Source organism: Ictidomys tridecemlineatus, chromosome 8 (genome assembly GCF_052094955.1).
Source record: "Ictidomys tridecemlineatus isolate mIctTri1 chromosome 8, mIctTri1.hap1, whole genome shotgun sequence".
In the NCBI taxonomy this organism is placed as follows: domain Eukaryota; kingdom Metazoa; phylum Chordata; class Mammalia; order Rodentia; family Sciuridae; genus Ictidomys; species Ictidomys tridecemlineatus.
In genome coordinates, this window is record NC_135484.1 from 146491899 (window position 1) to 146507313 (window position 15415).

Below are 15415 nucleotides of genomic sequence, written 5' to 3' on the forward strand. Positions count from 1 at the left end.
GCGCTCGCGCTCTCTCTCTCTCTCTCTCTTCCTCTCTCTCTCTCTCTCTCTCTCTCTCTCTCTCACACACACACACACACACACATACACACACACTCTTTCCTGTACCTGGAATGATCCTTTGCAAGTGTTAAGTCGAATTATATCATTCCTCTGCTCAAAAGTCCTGATTCTGACCTACCATCTCCTCCAAGACCTCCCCAACTCCCAGCCTCTTGGGTCCTCTCCTCTCCTCTCTCCATCCCTCCTCCCCACCCCACACCAGCCACACTGGCCCTTCTCTTCCTCAAGCTCTCCAGCCCCATCCTCTATCATCCTTGTCTCGCCTGCCTTCCCTGGACAGTGACTTCCTTTCTCATTTCATTTGGGTACCTGCACCTTATCACAAAGATTTTTTTTTCTAACTAAATAAAATGGCACCCCTTCCATCCATCTGTGCCGCAGTCCAGCTGCAGCAAAATAACCGGGGGGTGACAAACAACTTGTGTAGATTGATACAGCAGGAGTGGGAGCCCTTTATTGTAGGACAGGAGGGGTATTTATACATTCCACACAGCTTATCTTAATTAACATAAACTAGGCACAGCAGTCAACCAATGAGGAATCTCCACACTTAATGGCTCACTGGCGCCACCTCACAAACCACTCCCTCTGGCAAAATGCCAGGCGCCATCCTGACTTGTTTACAGATTCTAACATTTCCCCCTTTTGTTTAATTTAAATAACGACCATAGTGGTTTTAACACAAACACCATAAATAATCTGCTACAAGCAGAAAGGGAGGATACAAAATGCCACAATACCAAGCCAATTGATGGCTCCATGCAAGAAGCCCTTGGAAAAATTATACCAGCAATGACACCGTTAGCAAAGATACCTGAGTTACAATTTGTTATAGATTACAGTTTGTTGTCTCAGTCCAGGTAAAGCAGTGTCTCAATAGATTAACTCACAGTCCAAGTAAATCACAGTCCAGGTAAGTTCTGCAGGCAGCTAGCTTAAATCACAGTCCAGGTAAGTTCTGCAGGCAGCTAGCTTGATCCAAAGTCTCGTCCGGTTTTCAGCAACACTGGAAATTTTCCACCCTCGTTTTCACCGGCACTGGGACGAAGATAGGAATTCAGCAATGATCTTAAAGAAAATCCTGTAGTATTCCGGCAGGCACTAAGAAAACAAACTTCTGGAAAATTTAGTACATTATCTCAAGGTTTTTTACATTTGAAATAGGCCTTAATGGCGCTCATTACTCATTAGCTTCCAGGTGTGGGAGAGCCATTGTAGTTACAGCCTTGGAAATGATCAAACTTCAGGGATGCCATGTGCGTCCTCCGCCCAGCTGCATCAGGCAGCCCCAGACAGGGAGCATCCCGGACTCAAGCTGTCACTGGGCACAGGGAGCAAAAGCTCTAACACATCTGCGTCCCCCTTGCTTGGCTTACGTACCTTCTTAGCATGCGGCTCCCCATGACACATTTCATACTGCATACTTATTTGGGCCCCTCCCCTCCTCCCAATGATAAGCTCTATAGGACAAAAACTGTTTACTGTGCACAGAGTTGAATGCCCAGCCCTAGGTCAGTACCTGGCTTTTAAAAAAGTCACTCACCTTCCCAGCCATGCCACTCACTGGGGGCTGGGGGTATCTCAGTTGGTAGAGGGCGTGCCTTGCGTGCCTGGATTCAATCCCCAGCAACTCTAAAAGATAAAATAAAAAGCCACTCACCAGATTCAGGTGGTCTTCATCACCCAATCTAATCCTATTCTGAATGTTTTGATAGCAAAAACCCATGTTTTATTATATTAAAGGGGCTAATAATGTATTCTCACCTAAGTTTGTTAATCACCTGTAACACAACCTACCGTGGATTTCTGCATGATACAGGCATTTAAAACACTAATTACCTAATTATTTGACTCTTGATGATCTCGTTAGTGGGTGTGTTTGTGCGTAATATGTACCTGAAAGAATTACATTTTCCTCCTATCCTGAAAGGAATCATATACTGCGATGTAAGCAAACAATAAAATGACTCATTAAAGATAGATAATGAATGCAAATACAATTATCAAAATAAACTTTTTCTAAGTGATTATTTACTGAATGAAGCGCTACTTGTGAGAGATGGAAGTCACTGTCACCCACAGGATGTGGGGAGAGAGGTCAAATGAGCGGGGAGGAGGGACGGAAACCAGGCAGCCCAAGGGACACTCCTCCAGAGCCACAAAGGGCTCTGTCTTGCGCATGCGCTTCTCTTCTTGTCTTCTGGAGGCGGGGCTGATGGATAGCTGTCAATCACATTCCCAGCCATACCAAGGCCCTGGGATTCAAAAGCAACACCCAAAATGGACATGTGCTTTAACTGTGTGCCTATACTTTATTACCCACATTCGGGTAATTTTGAGAGTGAGAGAAAAAAATGAATAAAATATATAATTTTTTGAAGTATGCATTTACAGGTTGACAAATTGGTTTATATAATGATAGGTCTATAAAATAGCTGATGTGTTAAGTTATTTTCAAAAGTAAAAGTCACAAAACAATCAATGTACATACATCAAAGCAGAAGTTTTGTATTTAATTTGATTTGTCTGATCATTGAAAAGGAAAATAAGCAGAATATCATTTTTAGTTCCTAATTGTTGTAATCAGTTTGAGAGTCACATCTCTACCTAACACCAAGTTGTTGATATTTTTCTAAAGAATGAATATTAATATATGTTTGTAAATTTTTTTATCATGCATTTGCCTGCAATCTTTTTCAAAGTTGAGTTTTATATTTTATAAATTTGAAATTATTGACATCTTCCACTGACTCTTCTCAGCTGACCATGGTATTTTCAATTAAAAAAAAAATTGAAAATCTTTTTCTGCAGGTGTTAAGTAAGATACCTCATAAGTTAAGAATTAATTGTCATAACTGAAGGACGGTCTCAGTTCTATTTGTTGTTGTTGTTGTTGTTGGAATGTTACTAGTTCAGTCTAAATCTTTTCACAGATTCTGTCATTTTTTTTTCTTTATTCAGAGAAACTTTCTTTGACAAATATTTTATAAGATAAAACTCACCAAATAAGTTATCTCTATTTGGGCTTCTAAAAATGTTTTGCTAAATTTAGATGCTAAAACACCACAGGGATTCACAATTTCATCCTATTTTAATATAGAATACATCCGATTAACACATAAAATCTTCTTCAAAGTTTTCTTCCCACAAGTCAAGATATCACAAAACCTAATGACTTAATCTCACATTGAAAACCTTTCATTTCTCCAGTTCCTCTTCTGGTTTTGTAAGCAGAAACTCCGTTTTCAATAATGGCATTTGTAATAATTACATTACATCAAGAGCTGAAGTCTTTGGCTCACCATAGCTTGAATTCTTCTTGATGAAGAATTTCCAAGGGATTTTGAGCAAAATGGAAAAAAAAATTTAGAGGAGTCATTTATTTTTTTAAAAAAAAATAATAAAAGGCCAATACATACCATAGCATGCCTAGGTTGGATGGTAAAGTAGCCTTTCAGACATTTCTAAATCTGAGCACATGCGGAGAAGATAAAAGGCACATCCTGCCAGGCTGCCACACTGTTTCAACTCGGCATCGTCTCCATCATAAATATTTTGCCTTTCAATTTCTCTGTGTATAAGTAGAAATATTTATGTCTGTCAACTATAGCTTCCTTTTTGTTGGGAGACTCTCACAGTTTGTTTGGATGCAGTTACGAACTATGAACGCATTGCGTCTAATTCCAAATACATTTCTGTTCCATAGATTTCTTAATTTAGTAATAACACTCCACCAAAATCTATATCTGCAGTACCTCTGCTGTTTCTGCTGTTGAGTTGTCTTAAAGTGAAGTTATAAATCACGATAATATTAGACGCAATATCTTCGACAGAATGAACTTCCAAAAGCTTTGCCTGAGTTCGTGGATTGGATAGAGAGAAAAAAAAAAAAAATCAAACCGGCACTAAGTTTCTCTGGAAGAAACTGACGTAAAACTGCATCATTCAACTATCTACACGTGAAGTTCTTCTGCTAATGGACCCATCTCATTAATGACTATTGCTTTCCTTGTATGACCAAGAAAAAGTGAAAACAAAATTAACTTAGGAGAATAATTATCCTGCTGGGCACAGGATGCTCCATTGCTCCATTGCTCCAGGCCCAAGGTGAGGGGCACACCTATAACCCCATAGGCTGAGGCAGGAGGATCGCAAGTTCAAAGCCAGACTCAGTAATTTAGTGAGGCCCTAGGCAACTTAGCAAGACCCTGTCTCAAAATAAAATATATTTTAAAAGGGCTGAAGATATGGCTCAGTGGTTAAGCCCTGCTGGGTTCAATTCCCACTTCCAAAAAGAAGGAGGAGAAGAACCATCTTACCTAACACTTCCCAGAGTGACATACAAATGTAACAGCACAGGTTAAGGCATCATCCCCAGCTACGATTTTCTTCTTCTAATAGTTACTGATTTTTGAATTAGGTTTTTAAGATTTTTGTCTTCTGGGTTTACCTATGGTCAGCTATGTTATTGCAATTCCTAGAGTAGTAACAAGCATTTGTAGGACAAGCATTTGGGTACGTTTCACAGCCACCATCAACATTCCTGAGAAAAGATTATTTAGTACTTAATTTTTCATTAAGAGTGCATCCTTTTTCAGCTGAAAGGATTTGGTTTTCTTTTGAAAAAAAAAAGAAAGAAAGAAAGAAAAGAAATCCAGCATTACTACTCAAAAAGGTAAATACAGTCATTCCTAGGTATCTGACGGGGATTACTTCTAGGTCTCCCCACAAATATCAAAATCTGCAGGTGCTTAGTCCCTAATATAAAATGGCATACCATTTGCACATAACCTATGCACATCTTCCTGTATACCTTGAATCTCCACTAATACAATGTCAATGTTATGTAAATAGTTGGTGTATTGTTTATGGCAAGAAAAAAGTTTGTACATGTTTAATTCAGTCACGATTTTTGATTCCAATATTTTCAACCCAAGGCTGAATAAGCCCATGGATATGGAGCCTGTGGATAGGAGGGCTGACTGCACAGGGATTGTAGTTGTGCACTCTCCAATGGATGACCTGTTCTGTTGGGGTAGGGACTGCAAAGCACTTGGGTAGTGTGTCTACACTCCATGAGGGAGGGTTCTGCCGGTTTCCGGCATGCACTTCACATGTGGGAAACTCAAAACAGCTCCTGTTTCTGCCGGATGGCAATGACTGCATGTCCTGGTGGCTCTGTGATCTCAGACAGGCTGAGGCTGGGGCCACACACAACTGGCTGGTACCCACGTTGCTGGGGGGTGGGGGAGGATTGGCAAGTTCTCCCACCAGGAACTCAGGTCAGAAGTTCACTGTCCCGGGCCATGTGCAAGTGAAATGCTCTCCCCAGGCCCTCGGAAGGAATCGACTGTGCCCACGCCTTGGCCAGAACTGCAAGAGAATGCATTCCTGCTGCTTCAAGGGACTGTTCTGTGGGGCTCCCTGTGTCAGCCCAGGGGAAACAGCCCCCCGCCCCATCTCCTGAAGCGAGCCCACCAAAGTCCTCCATTCCCATTGTAAAGGACCACATCCTTCTGGCTTGGCAATTGGCTCGTGTGAGTTTTAAAACCTTTGGATTTCTGGGCACCGTGGTACACACCTGTCATCCCAGAGGCAGAAGGATCACAAGTTTGAGGCCAGCCTCAACAACCTAGCAAGACCCTATCTCAAAATAAAAATAAAAACGGCTGGAAAACTACCCCTGTGTTCAATTCCTAGTACTGAAAAAGAAAGAAAGAAAGAAGGAAGGAAGGAAGGAAGGAAGGAAGGAAGGAAGGAAGGAAGGAAGGAAGGAAGGAAGGAAGGAAGAAAAAACTTGGTGCTGTTCTGGAAACCATCTGACATAATAACAATGACAATGGCTCTTGTGACACAAAGCCACTTTGGTACCAACTTGTCTATGGGGAGGTTAAAAAGATACAGTGGGTTCTCAGTCACGAGGGGGATATGATTACTTTCAAGACACAAGAGCTTCTGGGTGACCTCAAGCAGATGACACAAAGCTATGTGAGCCTGTCCCCAAGTCCTAAACCCCCCTCCCTCCACCCCCCAAATCCTACTTTCCCTTAGCACATAGCTTAGTCAGACATCCATGAATTCATGGCTGCCCAGGGGCTTGTGTCTTTCAGTCATCTCCAAATTCATATCTCCACACCAGATGCCCCCTTTAATTATTGCCTCAATCTATGCTTTAATAGAAAATAGTAAAGTGAGGAAGAATCTGAAGACTTGGAAAGAATGAAGAAGGTCCCTACACAGTGTGGAACAGAGGACAGCTTAACATGGAGGATCAGTCACCGCCCTTCAAATGCCCTTGGACATCCTCTACCATTCTGGATGTCCCACGGCCACCTTTCTTTCACCATTTCAACCTCTGAAATATCTTCATTGTATGACCTCAGACATGCTGTTTAAGCTATATATATGCCTCAGTGTCTTCATTTGGAAAATAAGGACAATAGTATTCAACCATAAAAAGGAATGAAGTACTGATACACACCACATCAAGGATAAACCTCAAAACCATTAAGCTCAGATGCAAAAGGTCATCTGTTATATGCTTTCATTTATACGAAATGTCCAGAGTTGGTAAATCCATAGCAACAGGAAGCAGACTGGTGGTTGCCAGGAGGTGGGGGAGAAGAACGAGGACTAAGTGCTTCGTGAAGGTTCTAGGTTAAATTCTGCTCTCCAGAAAAGATATGTGGAAGTCCCAGACCCAAATACCGGAGAATGAGACTGAATTTGGAAAGAGGGTTTTACAGAGGTAATCAAGTCAAGACTGTGTCATTAAGGTGCTTCCTAATCCAATATGACTGGTGTCCCTAAAAAAAGGGGAAAGTTGGACTCATTGGGAAGATAATATGCATATGCTCACTTGGAGATGGAGGCAGAGAATGGAGTGACACACTGGAGGCCAAGGACGACAAGGATGGCTGGCCACACTAGAAACTGGGAAGACATAGGGAAGGTTCAGTCTCAGAGGGAGCAGGGTCCTGTGGATTCCTTGATTTCAGACTTTCAGCACTCAGAATTGCAATACAATAGATTTCTGCTAGGCCTCCCAGTTTCTGTTACTTTGTTACACTAGCCCTAGGAAACTAATATGAGAGATACGTTGTTTCCTTTGCGGATTGACAAAAGTGTTCTAGAACTAGATAGAAGCAGTGGATGCACAATGTCCTGAAAGTATGAAATGCCACTAAATTGCTCATTTCCAATGGTTATATGAATTTCACATCAACAAATGCACGCATGTACACACAGAACCCTTGCCACAGCGTGGTGTTGGGAGCATTCAATGAGCTAACACACAGGTCTTAGAAACTGTCCCCAGGAGGCTGAAACCACTCCATAAGAGTTACGTGGTGTGTTAGTTTTTTGTCATTGTGACCAAAATACCAAATGGGACAACTTAGAGGAGGAAGAGTTTATTTTGGTTCATGATTACAGAGGTTCAGTCCACGGTAGGCCAACTCCATTGCTCCAAGCCCAAGGTGAGGCAGAACATCATGGCGGAAGGTTATGATGGCGGGAAGCTGCTCTGTTCGTGGCAGCTGGGAAGCAGGGAGAGCAAGAAGGGAAGGGGCCACAGGAAAGATGCACCCTTCCAGGGTATGTACCTAGTGACCCACTTCCTCCAGCCACACCCCACCTGCCTACAGTTCCAGTTTACTCCATTCAAAATAGGATGGGCGGATTAGATGACAGCTGTCACAGTCCATTCATTTCCCCTCTGAATATTCCTGCATTAACACAGCAGCTTTGGGAGGACACTCATACCCAAATCTTAACACATATTATTACTATTTCCAAAACTGTCTCTCCAAAGGTTCCACTTATGGCCATCAAATAAGCAACAACCAGTTCCCTCAAATTTGTTTTCTACTCATGCAGAGCGCCTGAGCTCTCTCCTGTCAAACCACATTGTGTGAGGACTGAGTCTGAAACACCTTCTCTTTTCACATCACATCATTTTCCCAAGTTCCCGACCTACAAGGTGAATTTTAGCCCTCATGCCAAATGTTGGGGTTTTTTTAAAAGAAAGAGTAAGAGAGAGAGAGAGAGAATTTTTTTTTAATGTTTATTTTTTAGTTTTCGGCGGACACAACATCTTTGTTTGTATGTGGTGCTGAGGATCGAACCCGGGCTGCATGCATGCCAGGCGAGCACGCTACCGCTTGAGCCACATCCCCAGCCCCCAAATGTTTTTTTTTTTAAATCATATTTTGCCCACATTCATAAAAATTGCAATTATTTTCTTCTAATTTCACACAGAGTTTGATATAAAAATGAGCCCATTTTACCACTACCAACAGGCAAGCACTGTCTGATCTTTCTTGGGGACTGGAAAAGGGGTGGCACATGGAAGAGATGACTTCACTCTGTCCTCCCACCACTCACCTGTGTTTCCCGAACTTGTGATAGTGAAGCCAGCAATCCCCAGATCAGACGCCTAACCTGGGTTCCAACCAAGTGGGTTTACTATCCTCTGTAGGTTTATCACACGAATAGAAAGCCCAAGTGCATGTTGGCAGTCTATTGAAATGATTCAGGACCCAGAAGAACTAAAGAGGATTTAAAAAAAAAAAAAAAACACAGAACAATTACTTGATGATTTTAAAGGCTTTTTGCTCCCTACCCCGCCACCACCTCCCAGAATTACAGAATAAAAAGATGGAAAGCTTTACCGGGTACTGAGAAACCAGCCCTGGAGAGATGGTATGCTTGCTGCAAGTGGGAAATTGATCACGGGAGGAAGGGGAAGAGAAATTGTGCAAGGGAACTGGAGCAATGAAAGGTAAAATTCAAGGAGACACGTCAGCCCACAGCAGCCGAATTGAATCAAGCACGCCATAGATTTGGGGCAGGCTTTTTAAAAAAAAAAAAAAAATACATGCCTCAAATTACATCTTACAGAATTGTTGCTAATACTTGTCATAACATGCTGCATCTTCAGGAAGGCCCTTTTCGGTTATTAATATTTTATTGTTTTTACAGGAGGCACTGTGGGAGAGGGTGCGTGGCAGTGAAGTGGTATCAGCAAGCTCTCAGCCGCACATCCAGTGCTAGCTGTTTAGAAGGATGCTGTTGCAAGTGGGATACTGATTTATATTTGAGATGCCTTTCTTCTTCACACATATTTTCTCTGGTGTCTCCATGTTCTTCCCTCTCCACTTGGGAATCAGTTAATCCTATAATCAAACACTCCTGGGCAAGCCACGGAAAGAGATAGCTGTTTCCCAAACAATAGTCAAAGGAGAAGAAATCTACCAAATGCGCCATTCTTATTAACAGGTTGCTGATATATATATATATTTTCTTCCCATCCTATAGGATAAGTTAAGTGAGAAATTCTATGAGTCAAATAAATAATGATGGTGATGATAAAGAAATAACAATTAAAATAATTGGGGCTAACATTTATGGAACACCCAGGCCAGCCTTGTGCGGAGTGATCTATATGATTTATCTCACTTAAACCTTCCAACCACCCTATAGGGTCAATGTCATTATCCCCATTTCACAGATGAATCAACTGAGATTGAGAAGATACTGCCAAGTTCATAAACTATTAAATGGAGCCAGCCTGCCGATTTAGGTTTATCTGATTCTAAAAAGTGTTAATTAAAATCAAAGTTTTCACATGCCCAAGGAACAGGCCCTGGACTCTGTCTCAGTGGATTCTCATTCTTTTTGTCAAAGGAGATAATTTTGACACAGCAAATAAACTGTAGCTTCGTTGCTGCCCCTCCCAGCCAGGTCTGTGCTCTGGGATGGAAAGAGCTCACGTTCTTCTTGCTAAACTTGGGATTATTATTATTATTATTATTATTTTTAATGCCAGGAGATATAAAGAGGTGAATGTAGGTATTGTGGAGACAAATAATAAAAATGGAACTCCTGACTGTGTTGGACGGAGTGCCTGCTAGAGTTAGGGAAGTGAAAGCAGAGTGTCTCTTCTTAGATCATTAAAACTGTGGTCCTACAAGACATGAAGTTGGACACTTGGTGGATCATGCATTTTTAATTCTCATCCTGGAGCACCAGAGGCTGGCAACAGCCACAGCATGGGGCCCTAAACTCCTTGCAGTGTGCCAGAGCGAGCAAATAAGCTCAGAAAACCTGGGAACATGGCAGAGTCAATTCGTTTGATCAGTGGATTTCTTCTTAATGGCAACTGTTTGCAAACTGACCCCTTCCCCTATGCTACCACTCCCACCACACACACACACACACACACACACACACACACACACACCCTATGCATTGCACATACAACACAACACATCATGCATCACATACACAATACAAAACACACACAACACATACAAAACACAACACACACACACATCACACAACACACGGCACACGGGAGAGACAATTTGGGAATATCTTCTTGATAGGTGGGGTTGTCTTGGGAAGGCACTGAACTCCTCCTTGGTCAAATTGAAGCTGCTGCGTTATCCTGCTGATGAGCTCGGCACCTGGCAGGACAGGAGCAGGTCCCAACCTGGCCCAAGTGGCTGTGCAGCTAGAGATAGCAAGACTCCACCTGGGCTGTGGGCAGCTTGTGTTTCATTGCACCTCTAAGCTGGTAGAGACCAGGGGCGTTCAAGGCCAGCGCTGTTGAACTCCAACTTCTGGTGCCACCGCCTCCTTCTCCTCGGGCAGAGCCTTGGAATCTCCTCTCAGGCCTACTTTCAAACACTCGCCAAAGTCTGAGGCTTGCTCAGGCCCTGCTGTGGAGGTGTAAATTAGGACCATCTTTGCAGACAGCAATTTGGCTCCGTGTATCAAAAATATCAATAATATCCTCTCTGTGAACCACACAAAAATATAATATGTACAAGAGATTTATGCACAAAAATGTTAATTACAGAATCGTTTAAAACTGGAAGGAAAAATACAGTGCCCAATTATGGGAGATTGTTTGGGTAAATAATAATCCGCCCATTCATGGAAGGATATTTTTGTCATTAAAAATGATTATGATATGCTAAAAGTGAAAAATAGCTATAAATTCATTTACAGCATAAACTCTGCCATACAAAATGCCACCCACAGAATGAGGAAATGCTGAGTGTAGTTATCTCTAGGTGGCAGAATTATTCATATGTAAAAATAAAAAAAAAATGAAGGAAATAATACTTTTCTCTTAGCTGTTTTCCCTCATTGTCCAGATTTTCTGTGGTGAATGTTCATGTCACAAGGCACCAGGGTTAGTAGTGAAGTACATTGTGAAATCAGAAGACACAAGCTCATATCCTGACACTCCAGAGCTGTCACTTACAGCCATGTGACCTTAGTCAGGCACTTAATGTCCCTCAACCTAAGTTTCCTCATCAATAAAATGAGGATAATTTTGTTGATATGAGAAATAAATGAATTGGTATACACAGGGTATTTAAAGCAATGGCACAGACTAGATGCTCAATAACTATTACCTGTTAGTTATTACCTAATCATTACACATTTGGGGGAATGCCTACTATGTGCTAATGTTAGTTATGCACTATGGCCACAGACATTAGCTCCTTGTTCTTTAAGGAGGGAGAACAGACATGTAAGCAAATATTCACAATTCCATGGGGTAAGTTCTACCAGGAAGGGAGATACTAGGTGCTTCGGGGACATAGAAGACAGTCTTGCCATTCAGAACAAGAATTCCACTATCACAGGAGTTAGAAAGCCTAGCATAGGTCCCAATGGGACTTCACCTCCATGTCTTGAGCAACTTAGTGGGGGAAGCAGGTACCCACAGGATTCACCAGCCCCACGGGAAGGAGGTGGCAGATATCCAGCATCTTAACTCTGTGGACCACTTTGTGATCAGCAGGCTGCTCTTATCTGCACTACCCCCGTCTATTCTCACACGATAACCTGCAAGGCGAGTGATTTTTCATGAAAGCTTATGGAGATGAAGTGGGGTGGCCTAGGTGACTTAACTAATAAGAAAAACAGTAAGACACCAAGGCAGGTCTTGTAGGAGAGAAGATGATGTTGCACCAGAGATGCTATAGGAAGGACTGCTCATCAGGAGATGCTCATGTGCTGTGGCTTGCATCTGGAAAGCCCCCCAAGGCCTGTATGTTAAAAACTTGTTGGTCCTCAGCTGTTTGGTGCTCTTGGGAGGTGTTGGAACTCTTAGGAGGTGGCCTGGTGGAAGGAAGTCAGGCTGCTGGGGGTGTGCCCTTGAAGGAGACAGTGGTACCCTGGCCCCTCTCTTTGCTTCTTGGCTGCCATGAGGTGATCATCTACCCCCACCACAGCCTCTTTCCATGATGTAATCCCTCACCACAGGCCCAAAGTAAACAAGGCCAAGCCACCACGGACTGAAACCTCCAAAACTGTGAGCCAAAGATAAGTAAATCCTTCCTCCTTAAAAGTTGACTAACTCATTATTATTATTAGTCACAGTACTGGGAAGCTAATACATCGTGTTTTCATTCATCGACAATCTCTACTACTACAGTCACATGTCATTTAACATCAGGGATATGTTCTGGAGAAATACAAATTTTCATTGCACAGACATTATAGAGTGTACTTAAACAAATTAAGATGGTGACGATGTCTCTAGGCAACATAATCTTATGGGACCACTGTCACATGAGCAGGCCACCATCAAGTGGGTCATAACTATGTATGATAGAGGAGGTCATAGGAGGAAGAAGAAGGAGAAATTAAAGAGATATTAAAAGAAGACTTTGATCCCACCCAACTTATATTGTCTACACAAAACTTAGGATCTGAAATATGTATCCTATAAATGTCTGTTTTTAAAAAGTGAATCTTCCACACCACAAAAGAAGTACAGGAGTTTGGTACACAGTGAATTGGTCGATAACTGGGAAAGGACCAACAGGAAATCTTAGAAAGAAACAGTTTGAGCTACCCCCAAAGTTCACACTTTTCATGGGAATTTGGAAATGAGACACAGACTGCGGGTGATCCAAGCCTTCATGTCTTCTCACTGCCTTGGGCTTGCATCTACCGTCTGCCTTTGAGTCTTTCATTCATCCACGAGAGATAGTTAACTGTCCGGCTACTGAGAAACAGACTGTGGTCTAAAGAAAATGACGATGAACTTGAAGGCAGGTGACGTGAGATGGAACTTAGTTCAGCTGTTTATTAGTTGAATCACTTAACAAGCAACCTCAGGTCTTAGTGTCCTCCTTTATAATATGGAGATAGGAATACCTACCTCCTCTTGAGGTTGTTGGGAAATTAAAAGAAATTAAAATGTTTTTTTAATAGGATCTCACTAAATTTTTCAAAAAAAAATCCATCAAAATGTCTTGGCTTACATCACGTACTCTTCTGAAAAAAAAGAATGGATTTTTAGTGATGTCAACCACATTTTCACAGATCTGTCACACATCAAGAGTGGCATGTTCCTCATGGCTCAGTAAGCACACCAGTCAGTTGGACCATTGCTGAAGTCACCAACAGAGACAATTTTCACTGGAATCAGAACCAGCATTCAAGGAAGGCTTTGCATTATACCCAGCTCCCATGGATAAAGTAGGATGTGCACTGTTGTGAACACGGAGGTCAGTGACCTTCATCACTGTCATAGAAAACGGAGAGCTGCCACAGAATAAAAATAAACCTCTCCCGGGAGCGACATCTCTGTATGGAATCTGTGATGCTACGAAAGGCTCTTGATCAACACATCCTTCCATTGCCAAAACAGGCCTTCTTCATAGAGTAACAGCCAAGCAGACGCTTAGTGATTTCACCAACCCAACTCAGCGCACGTGATCCACATGAGTGATGAAACATGATTAGCAAATTATAGTTCTGGTGTTTTATTTTAAGGGCCCATAAAGAAAATGAATGGATTAAGCTCTTTTGCAGTTTTCAGTGGAATCATTTAAAAGGAATGGGTAAAGGCAAGACTGATGGCTAAAAGAAAAGGCACAAATAATGTTGCCACTTCACAGCCTATCAGCATAATTCATCTTTGCTTCCTGTCCCAAACTGTTGTGCAATATTGCTGCACATGGTTAAATACATGCTGTTTATTTCTGGCATCTTTATTTTAGCACTGGATCCATTGACCTGGATTTTTTTAAAAAAATTATCTATAAAAATGACATGAGAGTCTTGTCTTAAAGTTTCACGTTGTGCTCTCCTCGTAAGTTAGGTGGCTTATAGAAATACCTTTGGGACTTGGGTGATGAACCAGGTGCCTCTCGTAGAAGGGGATGTCTCTCTTCACATCTATATTACAGTAAGCTGTGCTGTGGCCAGGTTCAGAGTTTTGGGACATCTCGTTAGAAATAAAAATGCTTTGCTACTTCAACCACCTGACATTGGTAACATAGCATTTGGTATTGCTGACATTGACATTTTACCTGTCTTCAGGTTTTGGGCTTTTAATTCTTACACCTCTCCCACAGCGTTGGTAATAAAGCAATTATTTTTCTACTGATGCAATTATAAAATTAGAGAAGCATCCCTATGAAAATAAATTTATCCCTGAAGTGCAATTTTAAAACACATTTCAGAATGTGGCACAAATTTTAAACATATATTTCAAAAAGTAAAAATGCTCTTTGATGAATCACAGTATTCAAACTAGGTTTACAAGAAGGGAGAAGGAATCGGACTTGGGTTTGAATTCAAGCTCTACTGAATACCAGGCATGAGATAGGGGGCAAATAATTTACAATTGCAAAGGTAAATTTGAAAAATTAGATTAAGAATACTTACTTTAGCCAAGCATGATGGCACATGCTTGTAATTCCAGATACTTGGGAGGCCAAGGCAGAAGGATTACAACTTCAAGGCCAGCCTGGGCAATTTAGTGAGATCCTATCAAAAAAAAAAAAAAAGACTTAATTTAATTGCTTTATAGCATCATGTTATGGATTAAAGAACACAATCATATCTGGTTATGATATGTTTTTAATGAGTGCTTCCCAAATTGAATGGATGGCTAAAAACGAGCTAAAAAAGCCAAGTGCTAAAATTGCCATTGATTGGCAAAGTGCTGCATACAATGTTAGCATTGATGAAAACAAAATTGTTTTCAGTTTCAGAATATTTTTTAAGTGCAAATCTCACATTGTCCATTCTTTTAAAAATCTTTATTGACTTTTTTTCAAATTGCACATATAATACAAGGCTATACGAAAATCAAACCCATCAGAAAAACAAGATACAAATCATGGAAGTTACCCATAATTATCAAATCCATAATTTCTGAGCCTGAATTGAAACCCAAGTCCAATTAGGGTGACTCTCCATGCTGTGTTGCCTGAAATCGTAACTGTGTGTGCCTCTCATCCTGGGACAATTATGAATAACATTCACTTCACTCTCAAACTGTCCCTGTAGAGATGATAAAAATGTGGTTCCT

General features: G+C 41.5%; 1 long non-coding RNA gene across 4 annotated transcripts in view; it reads right to left on the reverse strand.

Annotated features, from left to right (window-relative positions):
* Positions 1 to 279: 279 nt before the first annotated feature.
* The window catches only part of LOC110598534 (uncharacterized), a 28748-nt gene continuing 13612 nt past the window's right edge, over positions 280 to 15415 (reverse strand). For 2 of the 4 annotated variants that reach the window (XR_013425449.1, XR_002484380.3), the window contains 6 exons: positions 14767 to 14868; positions 8449 to 8612; positions 3819 to 3918; positions 3483 to 3634; positions 1607 to 1695; positions 281 to 1101 (listed from right to left, as the gene is read on the reverse strand). This is a non-coding gene — a long non-coding RNA (uncharacterized LOC110598534). Of the gene's footprint in view, positions 1102 to 1606; positions 1696 to 3482; positions 3635 to 3818; positions 3919 to 8448; positions 8613 to 14766; positions 14869 to 15415 lie in introns of all 4 variants that reach the window. The other 2 variants (XR_013425448.1, XR_013425450.1) reach the window with 2 other exon arrangements.